At 44.2% G+C, this 26,320-nt stretch overlaps 1 protein-coding gene across 2 annotated transcripts in view; it reads right to left on the bottom strand.

The window, feature by feature from the left end:
• Nucleotides 1–10,979, bottom strand: part of hivep2a (HIVEP zinc finger 2a) — a 234,445-nt gene extending 223,466 nt beyond the window's left edge. For both annotated transcript variants that reach the window (XM_072580305.1, XM_072580308.1), the window contains exon 1: nt 10,671–10,979. The gene's annotated coding sequence lies outside the window, so the exon portion shown is untranslated. The remainder of the gene's footprint in view (nt 1–10,670) is intronic.
• Nucleotides 10,980–26,320: the final 15,341 nt, after the last annotated feature.

Genomic DNA, 26,320 nt, shown 5'->3' with positions numbered 1-26,320 from the left:
GCCTGTCCACCATCTATAAGGCACAAATCAGGTGTGATGGAATATTCCCACTTGCCTGGATGAATGCAGTTCCAACCACACTCAAGCAGCTCAACACCATCCAGGATAAAGTACCCACTTAATTGGCACCACATCCACAAATATTCAGTCACTCCATCACTGACACTCAGTAGCAACAGTGTGTACTCTCCACAAGATGCACTGCAGAAAATCACCACAGCTGCTTAGACAGCACCTTCCAAATCCAGGACAAGGACAGCAGATCCATGGGAACACCATCCCTTCAACTCCTGACTTGAAAATATATCGCCATTCCTTCACTGTCGCTGGATCAAAATTATGGAATTCCTTCCTTAAGAGCATTGTGAATCCTCCTACAGCACATGGACTGCAGTGGCTCAAGAAGGCAGCTTACCATCACCTTCTCAAGGGCAATTAGAGATGGGCATGTCCCATGAGAGAATAAAACAAACTTGTTGCTAGCCCCAAAAGTCAACATTTTACCTTAAGGTTGCAAACATTCCACCTGTAACAATGCACTTACGGGTTAAGTCATCAACAAAACACAGTGACAAACAACTACTTCTATTATATTTGCATTCACTGACGTAACAGGACCTCCCAAGGTGTTTCACAGGAACGCTGTCAGACAAAATCTGACAGTGAGCCAAATAAGGAGATACCTGGGCAGGAAACCAAAAGCTTGGTCAAAAGATATAGGATTCACGAAGCACCTTATAGATGTTGAGATGTTAAATGTGGAAGGAGAGGCAAAGAGGTTTAGGGAGGGAATCCCATAAAGAGATTGAGAATTTGAAAATTCAGGTGTGTGCAGCATAGAGCTGCAACTCAGCAAAGGCACCAATTGGCTTCAACTTTAAGAGCACAGACAGGAATGGTTAACCATAGCTTAACAAGTAGTATTGTCACAAGACCATGAGTTCTATTCCAGTGGTTAAGGCACCCAATTGGGGAGAATACTGTAATATTGGAGATGCTCCTCTCAGGCGAGAGATTACACTGAGATTCCCTCTACACTCTGACAGTGTCATAATTGATCCCATGGCACCATGCAAAGGGGAGTTCTGGTATCTTGGGCAATACTTACCTCTCGACTGACTTCACTGAAAATCATTGTCACACTGTTGTTTTTGTGACTTTGTTCAATGTGTAAGGGTGCTAGATCTCCCAGACAACAGCACTGACTGCACTTCAAGAATTACCCCAGTAGCTGGGAGGTGCTTTGGGCTGTCCCGCCAGATTCTATCGAAAAGCAAAGTTTTCTCTTCCTTTTACCCACACAGCAGGTGCAGCATGGCAATTCAATCACCAAAGTCCTACCCACAATTCCTATGAATCTACCTGACAAAATATGAAACGCACACCAGTGTTCTTACACCTGTAAGCCATTCCAGGTAACTAGAAAACTGAAATTCACTATTATCCAGTCAGTAATGATATAGGCGGCACACCTTTGTAAAAATAGTACACAATTATTATATTACTCTTTGACAATAGATACTCTGGGGCCAACTTTTGTATTAAGTTTAATACAAATAGTTATTAGAACTTGGGGGTAAGACACTTGGCCAGGATGATTAAAAAAAAGATATTCTATATGTCACGTACTATAAAATAGTATCACAGAACTGTTACTGCACAAGAGGCTATTCAGCCCATCATGTCTGCACCATTCTCCAAAAGAGTATCTCACCTCGTGCCATTTCTCTGTCTTCTCACTCTAACAATGCCTGGACTTCAAATTTTAAATATGCCAGAACTTAAATAAAATGTAGAGTTATACAGCACAGAAACAGACCCTTCGGTCCAACTCATCCAAATTGATCTAGTCCCATTTGCCAGCACTTTACCCATATCCCTCTAAACCCTTCCTACTCATGTATCCATCCAAGTCTCTCAGCCTTTCCTCATAAAACCTCCTTCCAAACCAGGCAACATCCTGGTAAATCTCCTCTGCACCTTTTTCCAATGCTTCCACATCCTTCCTGTGGAACAACCAGAACTGTACACAATATTCCAAGTGTGGCCACACTGGCATTTTGTATAGTTGCAGCATGTCATCATGGTTCCACAACTCAATCCCTCTACCAACAAAACCCAACACACTGTATGCCTCCTTAACAGCACTATCAACCTGGATGGCAACTTTCAGGGATCTATGTATGTGGACTCCAAGATCCCTCTGCAAATCCACTACCATCTTTCCATTGACCCAGCATTCTGCCTTCCTGTTATTTTTCCCAAAGTGAATCACCTCACATTTAGCTGCATTGAACTCCATTTGCTATCTCTCAGCCAAATTCTGCAGTTTATCCAAGTCCCACTGCAACCTGTAACATTCTTCTACACTGTCCACCACTCCACCGACTTTCGTGTCATCTGCAAATTTACTAATCCATCCACCTATGTCTGTGTCCAAGTCATTTATAAAAATGACAAACAGCAGTGGTCCCAAAACAGATTCTTGTGGCACACTACTAGTAACTGGACTCCAAGCTGAATATTTTCCATCAAGCACCACTTGTTACCTTCTTACAGAAAGCCAGTTTCTAACCCAAACTGCCAAATTATCTTCAATCCCATGCCTCTGCATTTTCTCCAACAGTTTACCATGTGGAACCTAATCAAAGTTTTTACTGAAGTCCATGTACACCACGTCAACTGCCCTACCCTCATCTACATGTTTGGTCACCTTTTCAAAAAACTCAAAGAGGTTTGTGAGACATGACCTGTCCTTGACGAAACCATGTTGACTATCTACAATCAAACTGTTGCTTGCTAGATGATTATAAATCCTTTCTCTTATAATCCTTTCCAAACATTTTCCTACAACAGACGTAAGGCTCACTAGTCTATAATTACCTGGGTCATCTCTACTGCCCTTCATAAACAAGGGCACAACATTTGCAATCCTCCAGTCCTCTGGTGCTAAACCTGTAGACAATGATGACTCAAAGATCAAAGCCAAAGGCTCCAATACCTCCTCCCTAGCTTCCCAGAGAAACCTCGGAAAAATCCTGTCCGGCCCAGGGGACTTGTCTACTTTCATTCCTTCTTGAATTGATAACACCTCTTCCTTAGTAACCTTAATCCTTTCTAGTCTAATATCTTGTATCTCATTCTTCTCCTCTACAATATTCTCCTTTTCCTGAGTGAAAACAAATGAGAAATGTTCGTTTTGCACCTCTCCAATCTCCACAGGGTCCACACGCAACTTCCCACTTCTGTCTTTGGCCCTATTCCTACCCTACTCATCCTTTTATTCTTCACATACCTATAGAAAGCTTTAGGGCTCTCCTTTATTCTACCTGCTGAAGACTGTTCTTGTCCTCTATTTTCTCTTCTTAACTCTTTCTTTAAATCCTTCCTAGCTACTCTGTAATTCTCCATCGTCTCATCTGAACCATCTCGTTTCGTTGTCACATAAGCCTCCTTCTTCCGCTGAACAAGAGATGCAATTTCTGTAGCAAACTACAGTTCCCTTACCTTATCACTTCCTCTCTGCTTGACAGGGACAAACCTATCAAGGACACACAATATCTGTTCCTTAAACCAGCTCCACATTTCAATTGTCCCCATCCCCTGCATTTTGCTACTCCATTCTATGCATCCTAAGTCTTGCCTAATCACATTATAATTGCCCTTGCCCCATCGATAACTTTTGCCCTGTGGCATTGTGCTGCATTTCTTTAACTTTAAACATACAACATGGGGCAAAACTGAAAGAGCAACACAAAGTTCTCACTTTCATCAAATGAAATTCCCCTAACTAAAAAAAAAGCAAGAGCTAAAAAACATATTTAATGCCATCCCCTGTTCAATTAGCCACCCTAAGACTTAAAACTAAACATGCATTTTGAAAGAAATAAAGCTACATGGCCACAAGAAAAGACTAATAGTTCAAAAATCCAACATGGGTACTGTGGACTGAATGGTCTCCTTCTTGCCATGTGAGCTCCTGATATGGGCAATTTGAGGAGTAGCTGGCTCCATATACAATGCAACACCACTACCCAGTTTCATGGTCCTAACACGCTCCATTGATTAGGCGTTCCAAGCCCAACACTTGTGAGTTAAGCAAACACAAAACTCCCAATCGATTGCTCTGGACTGTTGCCAACACTGTCTCAACCCTCACTACTCTTACAAGGAGATATGAAACTGGCTTCTACAGAACTCTCCCGGGAGAATGGCTCTCATTACAGCAAGACTTATTTATGTTCAGCATACTACAAATCTTCGGTTTATTAAAGCAAAGGTTTATTGCAGGATTGCAGCTAATAAGTTTGCACACGTATCACAAGATGATATTAGTGCAATTTAGTGTGATAAAGGCGTAAGTATGCATGCTTCTTAACTGCCTTTTTATCACTGAGTCACCGACACATAACAGTGCAGGAGGTTGCTATTCAGCCCATCTAACCTGCAATGTTCTATTACTGAGTGCCAATCTCCTACCCTTTCCCCAACAGGAAAAATATATTGAGGTTCTGCCAGAGCACAGCTAAGACTGGTCTCTGGTTTACACCTGCACTATTCCTGAGTTGACTCATCTCAGGCAGCAAGGTGTTGCAATTTTCATCTGCAAAGACAAGAGCTTTGCATCTATATAGTGCCTCTCATGATCCAAGCTTGTCCCAACCTGCTTCACAGATGATTAGAATCACAGAACCCCTACAAGACAAGAGTCACAGATTCATAGAGTCATAGAGATGTACAGCATGGAAACAGACCCTTCGGTCCAACTTGTCCATGCCGACCCGATATCCCAACCCAATCTAGTCCCACCTGCCAGCACCCGGCCCATATCCCTCCAAACCCTTCCTATTCATTTACTCATCCAGATGCCTTTTAAATGGTGCAATTGTACCAGCCTCCACCACTTCCTCTGGCAGCTCATTCCATACACATACCACCCTCTGCATGAACAATTTGCCCCTTAGGTTTCTTTTATATCTTTCCCCTCTCACCCTAAACCTATCCCCTCTAGTTCTGGATTCCCCGATCCCAGGGAAAAGACGTTGTCTATTTACCCTATCCATGCCCCTCATAATTTTGTAAACCTCAGCCTCCGATGCTCCAGTGAAAACAGCCCCAGCCTATTAGGCCTCTCCCTATAGCTCAAACCCTCCAACCCTGGCAATATCCTTGTAAATCTTTTCTGAACCCTTTCAAGTTTCACAACATCTTTCCAATAGGAAGGAGACCAGAATTGCATGCAATATTCCAACAGTGGCCTAACCAATATCCTGTACAGCTGCGACATGACCTCCCAACTCCTGTACTCAATACTCTGACCAATAAAGGAAAGCATACCAAACACCTATTTCACTTTCAAGGCGCTATGAACCTGCACTCCAAGGTCTCTTTGTTCAACAACACTCCCTAGGACCTTACCATTAAATATATAAGTCCTGCTAAGATTTGCTTTCCCAAAATGCAACACCTTGCATTTATCTGAATTAAACTCCATCTGCCAAGTCTCAGCCCATTGGCCCATCTGATCAAGATCCTGTTGTAATCTGAGATAACCCTCTTCACTGTCCACTGCACCTCCAATTTTGGTGTCATCTGCAAACTGTACCTCTTATGCTCACATCCAAATCATTTTTGTAAATGACAAAAAGTAGAGGACTCAGCACCAATCCTTGTGGCACTCCACTGGTCACAGGCCTCCAGTCTGAAAAACAACCCTCCACCACCCTCTGTCTTCTACTTTTGAACCAATCTGTATCCACAGGGTTAGTTCTCAATGTATTCCATGAGGTCTAACCTTGCTAATCAGTCTCCCATGGGGCTTTGCATCTGTATAGTGCCTCTCATGATCCAAGCTTGTCCCAACCTGCTTCACAGTTGATTAGAATCACAGAACCCCTACAGTGTGGAAGCAAGCCATTCGGACCATCGAGCCCACACTGACCCTCCAAACAGCATCCCACTCAGACCCACCTCCCCTACCCTATCCCTATAACCCGGCATTGCCCATGGCTAACCAGCCTAGCCCACCCATCCCTGGACACTATGGACAATTTAGCACGGCCAATCCACCTAACCTGCAGATCTTTGGACCGTGGGAGGAAACCCACACAAAGAGAACACACAAAAACTAGACATGTCGCTTAGCGCTCGGTCCCTAGCACTGCAGGGCAGCAGTGTTATCCACTGAGCCACTGTGCCGCCAATGAAGGGGTGACTGGAGTGAACATGAGGCAAGAGTGACATATCATGACATTGTAGTAGCAATATTGATTAGGAGCCCAATTCACCACAGACTTTTCCACTGGAAGGCAATTGAAAAAATGGTTAATTCAATGTTGGAATTATTTAAAGGGAAGACCAACATCGATGGTGTCTAAGTCTTGTAAGAACTTCACAGGGTGTTTGTGAGGCCATACTTGGTCTACAGTGAACACCTTTTGCTACTGTTTTTTGAAGAAAGAATATAGTGGCATTGGAGGCTTTTCAAAAAGAGGATCACTGGCTAATTCCTGGGATGAAGAGGGTTAACGTGTTAAGAAAGACTGAACAGGTTAGACCATTACTGGTTAGAGGTTGGAAGAATGAAGGGTGATGTTCTTGAAATGTACAAGATGCCAATGGGGTTTGACAGGGCAGATGTCGAAAAGCTGTTTCCCCTCGTGGGGGAGTCTCAAACTACGGAAATTGGTTACAGAATGAGGGGACACTCACTTAAACTTGAGGTGACGGATTTTATTCTCCTGAGGGGTACTGATTGTCAGGAATTCTCTACCCCAGACAGTTGCTGAGGTTAGATGACTGAAGTATTTAAAGTGGAGGTAGATTTTTGAAAAAATCGAGGCATTACGAGGAGCTGGTGTGAAAAAGGAGTTGAGGCCTGGGGCAGATTGGCCATGATCTTATAGAATGGCTTGAGAGACTGAAATAGTCTGCTCATGCTCCTACTACATAATTCCAGGAGGTAAGGAAGGTTTTGACAAGAACATCTCTTTTTTTTAATCTGATATCCTATTTTTCTGAGAAAATTACAATTTACAGAATATAATCCCAAAGACCAGAAATAAAAACTAGCCTCATATAATATAAACAGACACTGACCTGAACTCAGTTAGTCATTGTGAATTGGTGGCCGTGGTAATCACCAGTCCAGCTTATTCTAACCTTGGATAACCTCAAACTGTAGATGGGGATACACAATGACAAAAAAAAGTACGATGGGAGGGAGCTCTTTTTTGTCTGGTGCAAAAATAGCATTGGTATGAGAAAAAGAAAATCCGAAATACATTCTGAATGTCATGGGGGTGGGGGGTGATTTCCTTCCTATGAAAGGCTAGTCAGGCCTGCCAATCTGAAGATCGGCCAAGAGATTTCAGGATGTGGTGAGAAACACTGGTGGCCATATGTAGCCAACATGCTACATATGTAAATATGAATGCATTCTATAAATAAAATGTGTCCAGTCTTAACAGTGAAGTTGTCTTTGGGTACTCCGGGAAGTGTGCGTTGTCTGTGCTTTCGAGAAAATTAACAGCAAGCTCAAAAGATTTCTCTTTGTGACATGAGTTTACACAACAGCACAAATTGCACCCATAAATACCCAAATATTGAACCAGTCATAGACGTAGAGTCATAGAGACTCCGAGCTTATCTCATATATAAAAATAAATTATCGCTTTCATTGACAGGGAACCACCTAACTCCCTAGTTGACCTCTTTAACCCTGGAGAAATCCCTGTGATGAAGTCCTCTGAGTTCAATGAAAGCCCTTCAGTCTTTTTTTTATTTACGCAACAATTTGTGGGAGAGTGAGGAATAGACTTGGTCTCATCCCAAGAAACCATTCAGTATCCCCTCTATCCTGACTTTAAGCATTTGCCTGCTACAAGCTGGGTTGGGAAAGAGGCCACTCTTGACCTTTCCTCCTTTGGCAGTTCCACTGTAATTGACAAACATGTTGCTTGTAGGTGCCAGGCTCATCCAATACACACACACACACACACACACACTCACACATAGACGCAGACTCACATCTCACACACACAGACATGCACACATGCACTCACATCTCACACACACAGATACACACTCACATCTCACACACACAGACACGCACACATCTCACACACAGACACGCACACATCTCACACATAGACACGCACACATATCTCACACACAGACACACACACGCACTCACATCTCACTTACAGACACACACACACGCACTTATCTCACACACATAGACATGCACACACATCTCACACACAGACACGCATACACGCACACACATCTCACAGACACGCACTCACATCTCACACACACAGACACACACAAACGCACTCACATCTCACACACACAGACACGCACACACGCACTCACATCTCTCACACTCAGACACGCACACACACACACATCTCACACACAGACACGCACACACACATCTCACACACAGACACGCACATCTCACACAGACATACACACACTCACAGACATGAACACACACAGGCATGCACACACACTCACATCTCACACACAGACATGCACACACACTCACATCTCTCACACACAGACACGCGCACACACACTCACATCTCTCACACACAGACACGCGCACACACACTCACATCTCTCACACACAGACACGCGCACACACACTCACATCTCTCACACAGACACGCGCACACACACTCACATCTCTCACACAGACACGCGCACACACACTCACATCTCTCACACACAGACACGCGCACACACACTCACATCTCTCACACACAGACACGCGCACACACACTCACATCTCTCACACACAGACACGCGCACACACACTCACATCTCTCACACAGACATGCACACACGCACTCACATCTCTCACACTCAGACACGCACACACACTCACATCTCTCACACAGACACGCACACACACTCACATCTCTCACACAGACACGCACACACACTCACATCTCTCACACAGACACGCACACACACACCTCTCACACAGACACGCACACACACACCTCTCACACAGACACGCACACACACACATCTCTCACACAGACACGCACACACACACACACACATCTCACACACAGACACGCACACACATCTCACACACAGACACGCACATCTCACACAGACATGCACACACTCACAGACATGCACACACACTCACATCTCACTCACAGACATGCACGCACACTCACATCTCACACACAGACACGCACGCACACACTCACATCTCTCACACACAGACACGCACGCACTCACATCTCTCACACACAGACACGCGCACACACACTCACATCTCGCATACACTCACATATAGACACTCACTGACACAGTCACAGATACACACTCTCATTGACACACACACTCACTGACACAGAAACAGACACACATGCCCACATACACTCAAACACACAGACACACCCATTGACACACAAAGACACACATGCGCACAGACACACTAACACAGAGGCACACACACATATACTCACACCCATACACTGTACTGTACTCATATACACACAGGCACTCACGTACACACATGCAACCCCCCACCTACAGAAACACACGCTGACACACATAGACACACACCCACACTCCAACACATTGACACACACATATACTCACACACATGCACACATATACAGACACAAATACACAGACACAAACACACACACTCCTCAGTTACCTACACACACACACGAGAGTCCCTGCCTCGCTAACTGGTTTTTCCCCTGCTGTCACTCCAGCCCCTTTTCTGGACACGTCATGGAACATTCCCGGAACGTTTCCAGATTCTAGTTCCAAGCTTTTCCGAAACACCGGGATCCCGGCCAACAACCCGGGGGAGAGGGAGCCTCGGTCCAACCGGGAGCCCGGCCAGCACCCGCTCCCAGGCGGCTCACAACCCGGACTCAGACCGGGAGCCGGAGTGCACCCAGGAACAAGCATGGGAAGGAGTTGGAGGACCCGGAGTGAAACCAGGACTAGGAGAATATCCAGCACCCGCAATAAGACCGGGACCCAGAGCAGGAGGAGGACCAGGAGTGAAAACAACGGAGGGTCAGAGTCAGGGTTGGGGTGGAGGGACCAGGAGTGACCGCGTCCCTCATTAGGGAGAGAGACCACAGCCTCCCCTCTCTCCTTTGCTTACACAGAGACCCCGCAGCTCCAGGTGGTGACAGGTCTCCAAACCCAACCCACAGGCATCTGTGCTGTGGAAATGTCCATGGGGCTATGGATCCTCCCCCCACTCCCCCTGTCTGTCTGTCTCCCCTCCCTCCTGCCGGACCCCCGACACTACCACAGTCAGCAGCCCCAGGAACCCACTCCGACTCCAGTGTGTGTCCCTGAGAAGTCGGGACCCTTCTTGGGACTGATGCAGACCAAGAGCTGGAGCAGATTTGCAAACTCTCCCAAACGTGCACTCATCTCCCCCCCGCCCCATTAGTCAAAACCTCCCGTGCACTCACCCCCAACAAACAATTTCTTCAAAAGGAAGGAATCTCCTCGCGAGAAAAGCAAATCGCTTTGACATGAGAGGGTTATATTTTTCTCTCGGGGGGGGTGACTGTCCCCAACAGAAAATTGTGGAAAATTAACAAATCGCCCAACTCCTCCTAAAAATACACATAAAAGAGAGAGTTAGAGAGTGACTTTAATGCTCTCACTGTTGGACTCCTCTTCAGCTGCACTCTGTTGTGTTTGTAAATAGTCCTGTCTCTACCGTTCACTTCCCCTGTCGGTGGAATCCGTGCTTCGAGCCTCGGATTTGTCTTTCTGGAGTTGTTCCTTTCTCTGCCTTTGACGCTGTAGTGTGTGTATGTATGTGTGTGTGTGTGTGTGTCGGCTGACGGGGTTATTCCTGGCACCGATTCCCAGAATAGCAATTGTTTTTTTTTCGCCTTAAAAAATCTTGCAGACTTTGTGCAGTGACGTTGTTGGATTCCCCCCCGCCAGAAAGCCACTTCCAGTCGCCCTTCGTCAGAGGGGTCATATTTCAAACGCAGTGCAATCTCGACCAGATCAAAGCCTATTTCATAATTTAAAACAGAGAAAAGAATTGCACTGTCCGTAGTGGTTGCAACAAATGCATTCCCCCCCCCCCCCCTTATCTGATTGCTCTGAGCTGGGAGGGAACAAGGGTTATTCGAGTGTGTGGAAATACCTTCAGGGTTACCTCTTTGCAAAATCATACACACACATTCGACCTTCACTGGTTCCCCTGAGCCAGGGTTGAAAGTCACTGTGGCAGGAATTCCGTCATCGACAGAGGAGCAACACAGCTTGCTGTTAACCCCTTGGCTGCTGGTCTCTGCACACTGCCCTCCCCAGCCGAGCAAATCCACCGCCTGGTGATTCCCGTACACCTCTCACTGTGTTCCTGTACGTGACAATAAAACCTAAATTTAGGGTGGAGGGATTTGTTTATTTGTCCAAATCAATTAACTGAGCCTTTAGCAATTCTGCAAATGTACACCTAGATGATTTTATGTTTCATTATATCTGGATAATATACCCAATTCCTGAGGGATATAATTTGTACCTGATTAACATGTATTTTATACCTAAGAGATTTTGTACATGGGTGATATATACATAATTCCTGGATTATGTAAAATATCAGAATGTTGTAATTTTATATCCAAGTAAAATATATTTTATATATACATAAAATCTTGTGGAAAGTTTGCTCACTGAGCTGGTGGGTTGGTTTGCAGAGATTTTGTCACCATGCTAGGTAACATCATCAGGGATGAGAGTGTGGTGCTGGAAAAGCACAGCAGGTCAGGCAACATCCGAGGAGCAGGAGAGTTGACATTTCAGGCAAAAGCCCTTCATCAGGAATCCGACTCACTCCAAAACATTGACTCTCCTGCTCCTCGGATGCTGCCTGTCCTTTTCCAGCACCACACTTTCGATCTGATCTCCAGCATCTTCAGTCCTCACCTTCCCCTAACATAATCAGTGAGTCTCTGTTAAAGCGTTGGTGTTCTGTCTTGCTTGCTATTTATGTGGTCGGTAAAAACAATGACTGCAGATGCCGGAAACCAGATTCTGGATTAGTGGTGCTGGAAGAGCACAGCAGTTCAGGCAGCATCCGAGGAGCAGCAAAATCGACGTTTCGGGCAAAAGCCCTTCAGCAAGCCTGAAGTGGGTGGAGGGTGGGGGTGGGGAGAAAGTAGCATAGAGTACAATTGGTGAATGGGGGAGGAAATAAAGGTAACAGGTCAGGGAGGAGGATGGAGTGGAGAGGTGGAAAGGAAGATAGGCAGGTAGGACAGGTCATGGGGACAGTGCTGAGCTGGAAGTTTGGAACTGGGGTGAAGTGGGGGAAGGGGAAATAAGGAAACTGTTGAAGTCCACATTGATGCCCTGGGGTTGAAGTGTTCCGAGGCGGAAGATGAGGCGTTCTTCCTCCAGGTGTCTGGTGGTGAGGGAGCAGCGGTGAAGAAGGCCCAGGACCTCTATGTCCTCGGCAGAGTGGGAGGGGGAGATGAAATGTTGGGCCACAGGGCGGTGGGGTTGATTGGTGCGGGTGTCCCGGAGATGTTCCCTAAAGCACTCTGCTAGGAGGCATCCAGTCTCCCCAGTGTAGAGGAGACCGCATCAGGAGCAACTATTTATGTGTCTTGGTCTGTTGTGGTGGGAGATATCATTTCTGATTCAGTTTCTGAGAGGTTGGTAAATGGGATCCCAATCTATATGTTTGTTAATAGAGTTCCAGTTTGAATGCCAGGCCTCGAGGAATTCCCGTGCATGTCTTTGTTTAATCTGTCCCAGTGTGGGTGTATTGTCCCAGTCGAACTGGTGTCCCTCTTTGTCTGTGTGTATGGATACCAGTGAGAGTCTTTTGGTGGCTAGTTGGTGCTCATATATCCTGATGGCTAGTTTCCTGCTGGTTTGTCCAATGTAATGGTTGTTGCAGTCCTTGGAGGGTATTTTGTTTCTGATGTTTGTTCTACTGGCTGTGGGTACGGGGTCCTTTAAATTCATCAGGAGCTGTTTCAGTGTGATGGTAGGTTTGTGAGCTACCATGATGCCCAGGGGCTGGAGTAGACTGGTCGTCATCTCTGAAATGTCTTTGATGTATGGTAGGGTGACTAGAGTCTCTGGGCATGTTGTGTTGTCCTGTTTTAGACACACAAGCAGGACAGAACACCAAAGCTTCACCAGAGGCTCACCGATGATGTTACCTAGCATGGTGACGAAACGTCTGAAAACAAACCCACCAGCTCAGTGAGCAAAACTGACAACCTGATCCACAACCTGAACAACTAATCTTCCCCAAGATCTCCAGTATAAAACTTGCATCAGAGGGATCAAATATATGTATATGATCTATATGTATTTATAAGGTCTGGTTGACATACATTTTCATATCAACAATATTATATTGGGATGATTATATCGAGTTCCTGGATGACTTATGATGGGTGATGTCAAAACAATGGAGGTAATGGTAGTTGTCTTTTCTGAGGGTGGGGAATTCCAAGAATAGGGGGCACATTTTTAAGGTAAGAGAAGCAAGATTTTAAAAAAAAGACATGGGGGCACATTTTTTACACAAAGATTGGTTCGCATGTGGACTTCCTGAGGCACTGCTGGATGTGGATACATTTGGACAGGTACATGAAAATAGGAAAGGTTTGGAGGGACAGGAGCAGGCAGGTGGGACTAGTTTTGTTTGGGATTATGTTCGACATGGACTGGTTGGACTGAAGGTTCAGTTTCTGTGCTGTATGATTCTATGACTCTATGAAATGAATGACATATATTTCATAACTGTGCGCAATATATTTGATTATTGAGCAAGAGATTTATATTAAATATCTGGATGTTAGATGTTTGTATACAAAAATGGACTTTTTTTACTTGAGTGATTTTGTTTATTCATTCACAGGATGAGGATGTCAATAGCCAGGCCATCATTTATTTTCCATCCCAGAGGCAGTTAAGAATCAATGATATTGCTGTGGGAAGCAAAAATAGAAATTGTTGCAAAAACTCAGCAGGTCTGGTAGCATCTGTGGAGAGAAATCAGAGTTAATGTTTTGGGTCCAGTGATTCTGGAAGGGTCTGAACTGCATATGACTCCAGACCCACAGCAAAAGGGTCACTCAACCTGAAGCATTAATTCTGATTTCTCTCCTCAGATGATGCCAGATCTGCTGAGCCTTTCCAGCAATTTCTGTTCTTGTTTCTGGATTACAGCTTCCACAGTTCTTTGGTTTTTTTGTTTCTTATTCCTGTGGGTCTGGAGTCACATGTAGGCCAGACCAGGTAAGGATGACAGTTGCCTTCCCTAAAGGTGAACCAGGTGGGTTTTTCCTGACAACAGCCAATGGATTCATGGCCATCATCATTCAACTCTTAATTCCAGATTCTTATTGAATTCAAATACTACCATCTGCCAGATTCAACCCTGGGTCTCCAGAACATTGGCTGGGTTGCTGGATTAACAGTCCAATAATAGTGTAACCAGGCCAGCACTTACCCCAGTGTTGCACATACAAATGTATAAATTTAACTCCTGGATGATACATAATAGCTGACTGATGTGTTTATCCCTAAGCAATATATACATATATAAATCTGGATGATATTATAGCTGGGTGATATTCATAGAATCCCTACTATGTGGAAGCAGGTCATTTGGCCTATCGGGTCTACACTGACCCTCTAAAGAGCATCCCAGCCAGATTCACCCCATATGACAACAATAAATCAAAACAAATCCCTGTAACCCTGAACTTCCCATGGCTAACCCACCTATTCTGCACACTACAGGGCAATTTAGTATGGCCATTCCACCTAACCTGCAAACCTTTTGACTGTGAGAGGAAACTAGTACACCCAGAGGAAACCAGGAGAATATGCAAATTCCACAGAGCTAGAGGGCATAGGGTTTAGGGTGAGAAGGGAAAGATATAAAAGAGACCTAAGGGCAACTTTTTCACACAGTGAGTGGTACGTGTATGGAATAAGCTGCCAGAGGAAGTGGTGGAGACCGGTACAATTGCAACATTTAAAAGACATCTGCATGGGTATATGAATAGGAAGGGTTTGGAGGGATATGGGCCAGATGCTGCCAGGTGGGACTAGATTAGGTTGGGATATCTGGTCGGCATGGACAAGTTGGACCGAAGGGTCTGTTTCCATGCTGTACATCTCTATCACTCTCAGAACTTCGTCCTCATCGCAGTCTTAAATTGGTGCCCCTTTTTTTTGAGACTGTGCCCTCTGGTCCTAGACTCTCCCATGAGGGGAAACACCCTCTCAGCGTTGACCCTGTTCAAGCCCCTTAAGAATCCGATATGTTTCAATAAGGTAACCTCTCATTCTTCCAAACTCCAGTCAGTAGAATCCCAGCCAGTTTAGCCTTCACTTATAAGGCAATTTTTCCACACTAGCGAGCTGCTCGTGAATGTTCTCTGAACTGCCACCAATGAAATGAAGTCTTTCCTTAAACAAAGGGACCCAACACTGCTCATGGTACTCTAGGTGTGGTATCCCCAGCACCTTATTCAGTTGCAATAAGAGTTCCCAATTCTTATACACCAACTCTCTGAAATAATTTCCAACATTCCCTTAGCCTTCCTCATTAGCTACTATACCTGTGTGCTAGCTTTCTGTGTTTTGTGCACAAGTTCCCCCAAGTCTCTTTGTGTTGCAACTTTCTGCAGTTTATCTCTGTTTAAATAGATTATAATATTTTGTTTTCCATGCTAAAATGAATAACTTTGCCTTTCCCACATTATACATCATTTGCCAACTTTTTGCCCATTTACTTAAACTAGGGTTGGAGGATTTGAGCTTTAGGGAGAGGTTGAACAGGCTAGGGCTCTTTTCCCTGGAGTGTCGGAGGCTGAGGGGTGACCTTACAGAGGTTTACAATATTATGGGGGGCATGGATAGGATAAATAGACAAAGTCTTTTCCTTGGGGTTGGGGAGTCCAGAACTAGAGGGCATAGGGTTTAGGGTGAGAGGGGAAAGATATAAAAGAGACCTAAGGGGCAACTTTTTCACAGAGAGGGTGGTACGTGTATGGAATGAGCTGCCAGAGGATGTGGTGGAGGCTGGTACAATTGCAGTATTTAAGAGGCATTTGGATGGGTATATGAATAGGAAGAGTTTGGAGGGATATGGGCCAGGTGCTGGCAGGTGGAACTAGATTGAGTTGGGATATCTGGTCGGCATGGAAAGGTTGGACCGAAGGGTTTGTTTCCATGCTGTACATTTCTATGACTCTATGACTGTTTGATATCTCTCTGTAAACTGTTTGTATCCCTCTCACAACCTGCCTTTCTATCTATTTTTATTTCATCTTCAAATATGGCTACAATACATTCAGATCCAGCCTCCACGTCATTAATATTTCCTGTAAACAGTTGTGGTCTGAGCACTGATTCCTTTGGAAACCCACTGGTCACAGGTTGCAAAATGAAATGGAACTCCTTATTCCGATTTGCTGCTTCCTGCCCTGGATTAATTCTTCATCCATGCCAATATACTATTTGCTACATTTTGGGCTCTTATGAGAACCTTTCGTTAAGTATCTTATCAAGCACTTTCTGGAAGTCCAAATACACCCCATCTTCTGGTTCCCTCTATCTTTTCTGGTTGAGACATCCCCAAACAACTCCAATAAATTAGTCAGGCACGATTTCTACTTCATGAAGCCATGTTGACTCTACTTGATTCTATTATGATTTTCCAAACGTTCTGCAATTAATTCCTTAATAGTTGATTCCAATACTATTTCAACAATCAGCCTGTAGTTACCCGTGTTTTGCCCCCCTTGTTAAATCCTGCTGTTAATTCTCATGTTTATATACTCTTATGTCTACTCCACTATTACATGGGCAGTGAATTCCAAAATCATTATTTCACTTTTGTGAAAAAATTACTTGCAGTTCCTCTATTAAGTCCATAAGGTATAGGAGTAGGGTAATGTCATCCAGCCCATCTGGTTTGGTCTGGCATAAAATCATGGCTGATGTGTCTCTCAACGTCATTCTCCTGCCTTCTCCCCATCACCTTTCATCCCCTTACTAATCAGGAACCTATCTACTGTCTTAAAGGCACTCAATGACTTGCTGTCCGCAGCCTTTTGTGGCAATGAGTTCTACAGATTCGCCACCCTTTGCTGAAAAAACTCCTCCACATCTCAGTTCTGTAGACTCATTCCTTCAATCTGAGCTATGCCCTCGGATCATAGTCTCTCCTACTCCTGAAAACATCTTCATGAAGTCCATTCGGTTAGGCCAGGCTTCAGTCCAGGCTTCTCAGTATTCTCGGGAAAGGTGATGGCCTATTGCTGGATTTTTGCCCCAGGTTCTAATCCCACCATGGCTGATAGTGGAGTTTGAATTCAGTAAATATCTGGAATTATGAATATAATGATTTTTGATTTTTGGAAAAACCCAACTGGTTCACTAATATCCTTTAGGGGAGGAAACTGCAATCCTTACTTGGTCTGACCTCTTTGTGATTCCAGACGCACAGCAATGTGGTTGATGCTTTACAGTTAGGGATGGGCAATAAATGCTGGCCTAGCCAACGATGCCCTCATTCTGTGAATAAATAAAATAAAACTCCATAAATTTCAATGAGATCTCCCCTCATTCTTCTAAACTCCACTGAGTACAGACCCCGAACCCTCATATGAGTGAGATAATTCCACCAATAGAGCCAAGGCAGGAAGCACAACTAGGTAAAAACGAGGAATGCAGATGCTGGAAGCCAGAGTCTAGATTAGAGTGGTGCTGGAAAAGCAAAGCAGTTCAGGCAGCATCCAAGGAGTCGGAAAATCGACGTTTTGGGCAAAAGCCCTTCATCAGGAATAAAGCACAACTACCAATGGACAACAGAAACTTTAACATGAAGAGACTTATGCCAGAGAAGACCATGAAGACCATTGTGTTGGTGCTGGCACAGAAGTGGCAGCTTTGGGTCTGGGGAATGGAGAAGGCCCGGTAGGAGGCAAGTCTTAAAGCATTCCAATGGATTCAGATCTGAGCCTGTGAATTAAAGCATCATGCAGAAAAAAGTATATGGGTCTTCAAGTGCTTGGGTGATAAGTAGCTGTTGTTTTCTTGCTTTCATGGGATGTGAAGAGTTATGGGAAGGTCAGCATTTGTTCCCTATCCTGAACTGCTCTTGCATTGAACCTGTCAGTGCACTTCAGAGGGCAGTTAAAAGCCAACCACGTTGGTTCTAATTTTTTCCCACAGATCTCCATGAGGTCTGGATGTGGCAGAAACCGTAAGTTGGTGCTGAGAATGGCATTCAGATCCCAATCAGCACATGCCAACCCTCTGAGTGCCCGTGCAGCTTTGCACCTCAGAGGGAACGTTGACCACACTGCCTCTTGGGTCTGGAGTCACACATAGGCCAAGCCTAGGTAAGAATGGGACATTGATGAAGCAAATGAATTTTTAACAACAATCAAGAATTGTTTCATGGTTACCCATTACAAATTTGTAGGGATTTGGACCCATATCTCCATGTCATTAGTCTGAATGTTTGAATTAACAGATTAAAAGATGGTATCATCACCTCACCATTTTCCCTGTATATATTTCTTTATCTGAATTAACATAAAGTTCGGGGTCCATTCAAAATTCTGTGTTCCCTTCTCATGTTACAATAAAAGTCTATCAAAACCATTTCTTTCCTTGCAGGGTTTTGCATGGAATGATAAGTGAGGTGGGGTTGAATGACTGAATGAATGAATGAATGTAATAATGAATGGATTAGATAATGAAATAATGAATGAATGAATGAACAAACAGTTGAACACTGTTCCAAGGGCAGCACCCAGATCTTCTGACACAAAAATGCCCTGTTTTTGAACAATTCCAGTTTTCTGACAGTGAGTTATTGGATAATGTACCTGTACCTCCACAGCTGATGAAATTGTGCCTTATTTGTCAAACACATCGTGCACAACTATTCACAGAGGTATAAGGAAAAGGTCATGGATATCAAGCAAATCTCACTCCATTGACTCCAACTACACTTCCCGCTGCCTCAGGAAGGCAACCAATATCATGAAAGACCCCTCCCACCCTGGTAATGCTCTGTTCCAACCTCTTCCATTTGGCAGAAGATACAAAAGCTTAGACACATGTACCAAGAGATTCAGGAACAACTTCTTCCCCAATATTATTAAACTTCTGAATGGACTTCTAAGATTTTAAATTTAATGTTGATCTCGCTCTCTGTGCACCTTCTCTGCAGCCATAACATTGGATTCCTTGTTCTGTTCTATTACCCGAATGCACTTTGTGCAGTATCTGTCTGTATTGGAAGCAAAACAAAACACTTCATTGTACCAAGGTGCATGTGACAATAATAAATCAAATCAAGGACTGGAGTCCACAATCCACACTGGCATTCCTATTGCAGTGCTGAGGGACAGTTTCACTGTTAAAGGTATCATCTTTCTGACGAGACTCTGTCTCCCTATTTCAAAGAAAGACAGAGGACTTTCCTTGTGTTGTGGCCAACATTTATCCTTCAGCCATCATCCAGGGGAAGATTCAGCGAATCCGAAACGTTAACTCTGATTTCTCTCCGCAGATGCTGCCAGACCAGACGAGCGTTTCTAGCAATTTTTGTTTTCATTTTGCCACTAAAAGCAAACCATTAAGGCAAAGACATCAAGGACAGATAATTGTTTGAACAGTAAAGGAATTAACAGTTATGGTGAGCGGGGTGGGGGAGGGTAAGTGGAGCTGAGTCCATGAAAGGATCAGCCATGATCTGATTGAATGGCAGAGCAGGCTCGAGGGGCCAGATGACCTACTCTTGCTCCTCGTTCTCATGTTCTATCAAAGTCTTTGGAGTGGGTGTGGAGGCGGATTCCCAGAACAGTGCGAGAGGTACGGAATTTCAATGAGATGGGAGACTAGAGGAGCTGAGATGTTAGCTGCAGAGCCAAGAATGTTTAGGGATACACAATAGGGGCATTCAAAATTATGAGGTAAAAACAATGACTGCAGATGCTGGAAAGCAAATACTGGATTAGTGGTGCTGGAAGAGCACAGCAGTTCAGGCAGCATCCAACGAGCAGCAAAATCGACGTTTCGGGCAAAAGCCCTTCATCAGGAATGGCTTTTGCCCGAAACGTCGATTTTGCTGCTCGTTGGATGCTGCCTGAACTGCTGTGCTCTTCCAGCACCACTAATCCAGCGTTCAAAATTATGAAAGGTTTCTGGGTTATATAATGCCATGGGAGTAACTTTAACCTAACATTTCAGCAGGATTCGACGTAATATTTGTTGTATACTGATTCTCCATTTCAAACTTGGGGTGGCATGGTGGCTCAGCAGTTAGCACTGTTGCCTCACAGTGCCAAGGACCCGGTTCGATTCCACCCTTAGGCGACTGTCTGTGTGGAACTTGCACATTCTCCCCGTGTCTGCGTGGGTTTTCTCTGGTTTCCTCCCACAGTCCAAAGATGTGCAGGCCAGCTGAATTGACCATGGTAAATTTCCCATAGTGTTAATTGCATTAGTCAGGGGTAAAGTTAGGGTAAGGGAATGGGTCTGGGTGGGTTATTCTTCGGAGGATCGGTGTGGATTTGTTGGGCCAAAGGGCCTGTTTCCATATTCTAATTCTAATCTAATCCAACTCCATTGAAGTCAATTAAGTTGACATGGCATTGAACTGACATTCCATGTGACCCTGTGAATTTTCCACCTGGTGAGCTAGGTTAAAATAACATCTTATGATCCTATGACCTGATTATCACCCCATTGTGGGATCTTGCTGTGTGCTCGCCGCTGTACCACATTCCGAAAAAAAACACTTCAGTGGTCTCAAGGCATTTCGAGTTAGACTCAATACAATCTCCACGTTCTACTTTAAACAGTTGTCTTTGGCTGTGGGTTTCTGCTCTGTGGGTGAGGCCAGTTTTACTGTGATTGTAATGATGCGTGAATGTTCACAACAAAATTCAGAACAAAGAATTCACCAGAGGATCATCATGGGGTCAGTGGCTACTCAGAGCTGGAATCTGGCCATTACTGGGAAGATCTGACAATGGAACCCTGAGAGTGGAAAGCCTGGTTTAGAGGGAGGAACAATGTAACACGGTTTGTTAATAATATGTACAGCATAAGATGTTGCAGTGTCTTGTGGTTGGACAGCAAGACAGTATGTCCCCTTATTTTGCTTTCAAGATTGCTGGTAATTTGGATCCTTTCAAATTGATATTAACTAAAGCATAATAGATAGCATTAAGTATATTACCAGCTGCAATCCAATCAACAGGTTCTGGTGGTTTATATATAGGGCAATGGGTCACTAAGAGCACTTACAGACTATAATCCAATCAGATTGTTTGTGTATACTTTTAGACACATTCTGGCAATTTACAAAGGAACAACAAATCAAAGGTTTGACAGGAACATCTGGACAATGCATCAAACTCCAAATTATGTTTGGTTACAAATCTTAGTAGTTTTTTATTTGTTAATCCACAGTGTGGGTGAATGTCAATGGACAATGCAGATGACACAAAGAAAGATAGAAGGACAGGTCATGTTGAGGAAGCAGGGAGGCTGCAGAAGGACTTGGCCAGGTTAGGACAGTGGCCAAAGAAGTGGCAAATGGAATACAACGTGGGGAAGTGTAAAGTTCGGCACTTTGGTCAGAAGAATACAGGCATAGATTATTTTCTAAATGAGGAAAGGCTTTAGAAATCCAGAGCACAAAATAACTTGCGAGTCCTTGTCAGGACTTTCTTAAGGTTAACATGCAAGTTCAGTTTGCACTTGGGAAGGCAAATGCAATGTTAGCATTCATTTCAAGAGGACTTGAATACTAAAGCAGAGATGTATTGCAGAGGCTGTATAAGGCTTTGCTCAGACCATATTTGGAACATTGTGAGCAGTTGTTGGCCCCGTATCTAAGGAATGATGTGCTGTTGAAAGGGGTCCAGAGGAGGTTTACAGGAATGATCCTGGGGATGAAAAGCTTGTCATATGAAGAGCGATTGACTCTGAATCTGTATTCAATGAGTTTAGAAGGATGAGGGGGGTGAATTTCACTGAAACTTACAGAATGCTGAGAGGCATGGATAGAGTGGATGTAGAGAACATGTTTTCACTAGTAAGAGGGACTAGGACCTGAGGGCACAGCCTCAGAGTGAAGGGACAACCCTTTAGAGCTGAGATGAGGAGGAATTTCTTCACCCAAAGGATAGAGAATCTGTGGAACTCATTACTGCAGAGGACTGCAGATGCAAAGACATTGAGTGTATTTACGAAGGATATGGCCGGGTGTTGGCAGGTGGGACTAGATTGGGTTGGGATATCTGGTCGGCAGGACAGGTTGGACCGAAGGGTCTGTTTCTGTGCTGTACATCTCTATGACTCTATAATAGATAGGTTCTTGATGAGTAAGGGGATTAAACCCATACTGTTAGCATCACTGTGTATTGCAAGCCAGTCAAAGAGCTAACAGACCCCTTATGAATTGTAACGCAAATAATATTTGGTGAAAGTTTGTTACATTTCACACTGCTCCCATGCTTGGAGGTGTGAGGCCATCACTGCTTTGAAAGCGGGCATTGCCCTTTTAGACAGAGATGGGGAGAATTATTTTCTCTCAGTGGGTTTTGTGCGACTTTGGAACTCAATTCCTCAGAAAGCGGTGGAAGTGAGATTGTTGAATATTTATACGACAGCGGAGGATAGGTTCCTGCTCGACATGAGAGTCAAAGATTATTGGGTTAGATGGGAATCTGAACTTTGAACAGCCATGACCTTATTGATCGGCAGAATGGATTTGAGGGGGTGAATGGCCCAGTTCTGGTCTTGTCTGTCAAGTTTGTACTTCACAGTGTGCCTCTATCACCAGAAATAGGATGCGTACCTTGGAATATGTCACAGGCTGGAGTACCAGTCCAATTCTGTGAGCATTTCACACCGTCAACCCTATATTTTGTAGCATTCCTTTCCATCAATTTTTTAATCATCATTGACACCTCAATTAAGTCGTCACTCAATCATTTGTCCTCTCGTGAATTCAACAGATGTAAACTGTGCTCATAACTTAACCTTGAGTTCTCTGGTACCACCCGAGTGAATTAGTGCTGTACCTTCCAAGACTAGTACGGATTTTCAAATAAAAAAGTAACCTGTTCAGATATGTTATTACAAACTCACTGGAGCAGGTGGGATGTAAAGGCAAGTCTCCTAGTTCAAAGGCAAGCACATTACTACTGCACAAGGATAGCCTTGCTGCAGTGCAGTGCCCTGTACTCATTACAATAGAGGAATGTCACTGTTAATTAAATACAGAGCAAGGACAAAGAAAATTGTTGATTAGACTTAGAGTCATAGAATTGTACAACACAGAAACAGACCCTTCTGTCCAACTTGTCCATGTCAGCAAGAAATCCTAAATTAATCTAGTCCCATTTGCCAACACTTGGCCCATATTCCATTCATATACCTTTTAAATGTTGTAATTGTACTAGCCTCCATCACTTCCTCATCCCAAACACACACCACCCTCTGCATGAAAACATTACCCCTTAGGTCTCTTTAAAGCATTCCCATCTCACTCTAAACCTATGTCCTCAAGTATTGGACTCCCCTACCTTGGGGGAAAAAAGACCTTGTCTATTTACCCTATCAATGCCCCTCATGATTTTATAAGCCTCTGTAAGTTCACCCCTCAGTCTCCGTGCTCCAGTGAAAACAGCCCCAGACTATTCAGCCTCTCCTTATAGCTCAAATCTTCCAACCCTGGCAACGTCCTTGTAAATCTTTTCTGCACAGAAAACAACCCCAAAGTTAAGATGCTACACATTATCTGAACTGTACAATATACTGAGCATCGGTTTAGGAACTCATCTGAGTGATGGCCCTTCCAACAATGCGGCTTTCTTTCAGTACGCACTTAATGGATGTGCTAACTTGGATAATATGTTTGAAACTCTCAAGATTGGAGTGCACTCCATAAATATTTGGCTGCAAGGCTTTGAACACTCCAATGTTGAAAATTCACCACATAGAAGTAAGTTGCTTCTATCTTGCACCACGTTCCCAGTGAGTAAGTCATTTCGGGAAAGTCTGGTGCATTATAAATCTATTTTTAGTCCTGCACTCTAACCAGATTATTAAAAGATTTCTTCAGCCAAATTTATATGCGCTATCAACTGAACAGCAATAAAATTATAGGTATTGCAGTTAAAGTTTGATACTCTGCCAGTCTGATACTACATAGAGATAATCAGAAGCTGTCAACAATGATCTATGGAATAAAAGTTGGTTTCTTCCAACAGCTAATTCGCACCCCAGTCTCTGAGAGATTATCATTTTGGGATCTTTCTTGTGCACTTGGCTCCATTGTTGAACTCAGCAGCTCTACAAAAAAGGGATGAAAAATTACAGAAAGTGAATTTATCAGTTCTCCCATGGGACAGATCAAACAGTCCAACTAACCCCTCAGGGCTGCCATAAACCCAATTGTAGCCTTTGTTCCACATCATTGTTGCTTATCGTGCCACCAGCATCAAATAGATATGCCGCATCAAAGGGACAGATGGCAATCAACGGCGTTGTAAAAGTGCAGTCTATTTTTGAATGGAAAACCTGTGAATAATTTGTGGCATTTGCTCCGTTGGCAGAGTGCTCGTTGAAAGGTTGAAGGTTTGAAATCTGTCAGGCTCCCAGCATTCATGAGGTTAAAGTTGACCTCCATCAATTCCCTAGTTGGGGTGTACAGAATTTTTATTACTTTTACATACAACATGGCCATCACTGGCTAGGCCAGAATTTATTCCGCATCCCTTAAAATATGGGGGTACATTGCAACGCCGGCCTAGCAATCTTGAGGTTGGTTAGCTCAGTGGGCTGGATAGCTGGTGAGTAATGTCAGTAGCGTGAGTTCAATTCCTGCACTGGCTGAGGTTACCATGAGGTTAGCATCCCTCCCCTCGTGACCCCCAGGATAAACTGGTCATCTTCCTTCAACGACAGAGCAGACAAGGTTTGTGAAGACTCTGGTGACTTTACCATTGCCAAGCAATCCATAAGCCCGAGTTAATGCCAAACCCACCATGGCAGCTGGAGCAATTTAAATTCAATGAATTAATCCAGATATGGTGCTGCTGATCACAAACATTGTCACAAAACGGTTGGCACAGTGGCACACTGATTAGCACTGCTGCCTCACAGCGCCAGGGTCCTGAGTCTGATTCCAGTCTTGGGTGACTGTCTGTGTGTAGTTTGCACATTCTCCCGTATCTGTGTGGGTTTCCTCTGGATGCTCCAGTTTCCTCCCATAGTCTAAAGGTGCATAGGTTAGGTGAATTGGCCATGCTGAATGTGGGGTTACAGGGATAGGATAGGGAGAGGTGGGCCTGGATGGGGCACTCTTTGGAGGGTCAATGTAGACTTGATGGGCTGAATGGCCAGCTTCCACAGTGTAGGGATTCTATTCTTAGAAAAAAAGAACTCATCTGGTTCTCTCATGTCCTTGAGGGAAGGAAATCTGCCATCATTCTCTGGTCAGGCCTACATGTGACTCCAGACCCACAACAATGTGGTTAACTCATAAATGCCCTCTGAATAGTCCAGGAAGCTATTCTGGTGCAGGGCAATTAGAGATGGACAATAAGCACTGGCCTTGCCAGTGAAACCTGTCAAAGAATAAAGAAGCTAAGCTTCAATTAAGCTAGGCCATTCAAGGGCGGGTGTCCAAAGTACAGAGAGGCTGGAAATGTCTGGCAGTGTCTGTGGAGAGCAGAAATTGTTTTGGCTATGAATGACATGGATTATAACAAGAAATGTGGCAGAACCATGTTCAGCAAGGTTGATCGATTTTTTGGGAATAACTCATTGCATCTTTTTTACAACTGCCAGGTGTTGAGGTGAGTTTCTTGCTCAGCAACAGTGAGTTGTCTATGAAGGGGGATTATTGATTCTGAACAACCTGACTAATTGCAGACCTCGCACCACAGATGTATATTGGAAATATGTCGCCATTCTTTCACTATGACTGGGTCAAAATCATAGAACCCTTTTCTAAAGCATTCTGGGTGTCTCTACACCAGAAGGGCTGCAGCAGTTGAAGAAGGCAGTTCACCACTGCCTCCTCCTGGACAGTTAGGGGTGAACAATGAATACCGGCCCACCTCGCAACACCGAGAGTCTGTGAATGAATAGGAAAAGATAGTTAATTCAAGCATATCTCTTATTGTTTAGGAGAACAGTGGTGGAACATCTAAGAAGAACCTAATTATCTGTAGGGAGAGGTTTGTGTTTCTTGGAGACCCTTTTGACATCATGCCAAAAG

This window comes from Chiloscyllium punctatum, chromosome 11 (genome assembly GCF_047496795.1).
Source record: "Chiloscyllium punctatum isolate Juve2018m chromosome 11, sChiPun1.3, whole genome shotgun sequence".
Classification (NCBI taxonomy): Eukaryota; Metazoa; Chordata; class Chondrichthyes; order Orectolobiformes; family Hemiscylliidae; genus Chiloscyllium; species Chiloscyllium punctatum.
Note: the sequence above shows the minus strand (reverse complement) of the source record. Positions and strands in the feature narration are given on the sequence as shown.